The 4,472-nt window shown below is 36.2% G+C and overlaps 1 protein-coding gene and 1 non-coding gene across 2 annotated transcripts in view; both read left to right on the forward strand.

Annotated features, from left to right (window-relative positions):
- Positions 1–4,472, forward strand: part of LOC119830298 (homeobox protein ceh-19) — a 20,919-nt gene that overhangs the window by 1,514 nt on the left and 14,933 nt on the right. The gene's annotated exons all lie outside the window — the stretch shown is intronic.
- Positions 3,201–3,282, forward strand: Trnas-uga. The gene has a single exon. It is a non-coding gene; the product is annotated as a tRNA-Ser (tRNA).

The following is a 4,472-nucleotide window of genomic DNA, read 5'->3' on the forward strand; positions in this document are numbered from 1 at the left end:
TTTTTGTATTTACTTGATATAATTTCTTTAATGTAATACCTGTTGGTGAACCTTAAATAAATAAATAAATAAATAAACAATAGACCAATATTCTTCTCCTTCCGTCAAAAATTATGAAAAATGTCGTCGACAGGAATCATTACGATTCGAATTCAACATTGTTGAATCAAGTTCGTCCAGGAGATTTCGGGGAAGACAAATTAAAATTTTGCCAACAGCTGATGACATGATACCATTCTTTAACATTAATAACTTCCTCAATAATTAATTTTTTGAGTTGAGTTGCTATATAACTCTACGGGCTATATATCTATATTTCCTAGTTCTTGGAACAATGCTAGTATGAAAATATATTCAATTCCGGAAAGATGGGTGTAAATTAGAAGGATATAATTGCTGGTGATACACACCTTTTATGTCATTGCGGGCAGCTGAGCTGTTGGTTCGCCTGATGGTAAGCGATCACCGCGACCCATGAACGTTTGCAAAGGTGCCTCTGCCGAAGCGCTGCCCACTTTTAAGAGATAAGCATTTAATTTTTTATAATAAGGAGACGACTGATGACTATAACGAAGGAATGTACTGGGACCAGTCAAGAAAAGGACACGGGCCTCCGTCACCCCAACTCACCGTATGAAACACAGTAGCATGTTACTATTTCACGCCGGTTTTCCCTGGGGGTGAGGTTCAACCCCGGTACGAGCTGGCCTAATTCGTGCTAAAGCAAACACATCAACACGCACTTTTTTTTATATGTCATTGCGGGTAGCTGAGCTGGTGGTTCGCCTGATGGTAAGCGATCACCATCATCATCAGCCCATATATGTTCCCACTGCTGGGACACAGGCCTCGTATGAGGGTTCAGGTCATAATCCACCACGCTGGCCAAGTGCGGGTTGGCAGATGTCACATGTCGTCGAACTTTTGATTCTTGGACATGCCGGTTTCCTCACGATGTTTTCCTTCACCGTTTTAAGCAGTGGTGATGTTATCCACATGTGCAGATAAATTGATAAATCAATTTATTTCCTGCACGCTCGCCCGGTCTCGAACCCCGACTAATCGATTTTGAAGGCCGAGGTTCCCACCACTGAGCCACCACTGTAATTTTTGTTGCTTTTTTCCACTCACCGTACGAAACACAGTGGCATACCACTATTCCACGCCGGTTTTCTGTTGGGGTGTGGTACTTCCCCGGTGCGAGCTGGTAGACTAGACTAAGTTTTTAGGCTTCAAGCCTTGCCTAATTTCAAAGAAGGTTTTTTTAAAAGCTGATTCTAAAAAACATATTACATAGACGACAGTTAAACTTCCAGTATCAAGAAACTCTTTTCTGATTTGTTTATATTGTTCATTGCTTTTTATTAATATTTATGATGACGAAGACTTGAAAACGCATCTATAAGCGATCGAGAATATTATTGGGGGGGGGGAGGAGGAGATGTACTTTATCACATTTTTTGCGTCTGGAAAATCAGTGAACGAAGAAGGAACGAAGTTTTATTACTAAGTTTTAATTTTTAATTTAATTAGCATTAAATGCTTATAAATATCTTTTGCAGAAATATCTTAAAATGTGCTTAAATTTAAAGCACACTAATATCATAAATGTAAAAGTTAGCTTATTTGGATGTTTTTCCGCCAATCACGTTGAAACTTCTGGATGGATTTTGATGAATTTGTTATACAGACAGGGTATGAACTGACTTGAGTGATAAGGTATTTTTGGATATTCTCTTGGGATAGAACAAGAATCTTAATATCCGAGCGGAGCCGGGTCGAGTGTATCTATCATAAAAATATCTTAAAAGTTACTTTTGTAACCGCCTACGAAGCTCGAATGTGGAAATCGATCACACTTCGGCACGTATGGGGCTTGCTACTTTAAGGGTTTCCTGGTAGAGATCGCTACCTAGCGATAGGCCCGCCTTTTGCTTACTGTTAATGTTATGTTCTGTTTTTCTTTTTTTTCTAGAATTTCGTTTCATTTCATTAATTTCATTTCATTTCTAACTCGCACCAGGGAAATACTACACCCACACAGAAAACCGGCGTGAAATAGTAACATGCTACTGTGTTGGAGAGCCGGAGGCCCGTTACCTTTTCCTCATTCCTAGTCCATTCATTCCGTCCAGTAGTAAATCCTTTTCTTATCCGTCTGAGAAGCGGGCAGCGCATTGCAGGCAAGCACATTCGCAATGACGCGAACCAAATTTCATTGCAATCAGTCTACTAGTTTTTACGTAAAAGAGCAATAAACACACACACACACATCCTTACAACCTTTCGCATTTATAATATTAGTAGGAAGTAGGACGATTGAGATCATCCGCTAATTCGTTCATAAGAAAATAATTTCATTCATACTTCAACACAGAAAATAAAATAAAAACACCTCAGATAATTTATGGACGCCCCCGAAGATAATTTTTTTTTTATGTTTATAGAAATAGCTAACATCTCTCAGGTTTGATTGATTATTTGGTGATTTAGTTTTTATTATTTAGTTTTAACAAAACAATAAATATTTATTAAGTTTTTTTTCTATTTCCCATAATTCCTGGCGGATTCCGAGTCCGGAATCGAACCAAACTCCCTTCAGGAATCCGGCCCGGATAATTATCCGCGCTACTTGGATTGAAAGTTTCTGTTCAATAATTTATCCCCTTTTTTAAAGCACTTCATATTTCTGTAACTCTAACAAACATAAATTTATATAATTAACAAAAGTAAAAAACACTATTTAATGACAACTAAGTTGTTTTCCTTTTAAGATTATACATTAGATAGAAATTGTTTAAACCTGCCGATCCCAATCAGCATAATAGGATGATCTCATGAAATTGTTGTATTTTCAGGGATCATAAGTATACAAAAAATCTATCTGTTTAAAGTGGGTCAAAATCGAGTCTAATGGATTCGGTTACATAGAAATGTACAGGAGAGGTTTTTAAAAGCGTGTTAAAAATTGTCATTGATTTTTTAAATATCCAGTATCCACATTTCAACCATTTAGGTTTATTATTAATATTTATTTTATTTAACCTACTCTGTATACTATATAGTCTGTGGCTTAACCTATCAATTGTTTAAATAAATTTTAAATGCTCTTAAATAAAAGACATGTCCTAATTTACACTATATAGAAACACCTGTTTAAACCTTTTTAAATGATTATTAATTTTAACTCTTAAACTACAGCTGAGGTGTCCGAGTGGTTAAGGAGTTGGACTTGAAATCCAATGGGTTCTACCCGCGCAGGTTCGAATCCTGTCCTCAGCGGCCGCTTTTTTAATGAATCATATTTTAACAATTTTTTTTTGCTTTCATTAATATCCCATTTTTTTCAATTTTAGTATATAGCCAATATTTTCTCATATTCAAATAAATGAAGTAACGTTTTTCGTTATATTTGTACTCTGAATAATTATTTATTTAGCATTTTGAATAGAGGATTGATTTGATCAATTCTTTGTAAATAATATCGGTACAGGTACTTTAAAAGAAATGTCTATACTAAATTTAATTATATTTAATCTACGCGTTGATAATAAATGTTTACTATTTCTAAAATAATATTATAAATTGGGTTACCTGGAAGACCTACTCCTGGTCTGAGAACATCACCAAGAAGGTCTTTAATAAGAAAAGACTTGTGACTATCCTGCATTGCCGACTCCATCATGAAATAATTCACAATCATAAATTTTTTATTGAATCATAATTGTTCATAAAATTGGAAAAATGTTATCGATCCGATTACTAATAATAAAACAATAATTTTAATAAAAGTTCTTAAGACGCGACCCTAGTCATTATCAATCAATCATCAAAAAAAAAGTTAAATTAATGACAGCTGCACTTTCCCGCGCATCCGAGATAACTGTCAGCCATGTTCAAATCGTTCGAGCGGGAAAATCTTTTCATTTAGCAACGCCCTACCCCTAACCGATGTAACATACATTTTCTTGCGGTTTTCACCCAAAATACCGCTTAAACGGGGCTTAAATCGCGTTTAGCATGCGCAGGAATGGCCGGGCGGGGTCTGTAGCTCCTCCCTGCGGCGTGCCGCCAATGGCGACGCAGCTTCAAAGTTTTTCGCTCGGCCGATTCGTAAAGTACGCATTCAAACGCGGGTTTAGACTCGTAGTTATTGAGTTGATTTTTAAAAGACCGTTTTGAATGTAAATCGAAAAGTTAAGCGCGGTAAAGAGGCTGCCCGAGTCTCCAATTAAATTGATAGTTGCGGGTTGAATGCGGGTTTTTGTTGCATAACACGCTCGAGTGACAATCGACATTTAAAATGACTACGTTATAATGGGAGCGTAATTTGTGCCATTCGTGATTTATATTTTTCAAATGGGTTTTTGTTACGCGCATCTCTATTATTATAAAATCGATAGTGTTTATTTGTAGTTCGATTTTAGATTCTGCATTAAAGAATATTTGTTTGTGTATAATGCATTCGGACA

Source organism: Zerene cesonia, chromosome 11 (assembly GCF_012273895.1).
Source record: "Zerene cesonia ecotype Mississippi chromosome 11, Zerene_cesonia_1.1, whole genome shotgun sequence".
Lineage (NCBI taxonomy): Eukaryota > Metazoa > Arthropoda > Insecta > Lepidoptera > Pieridae > Zerene > Zerene cesonia.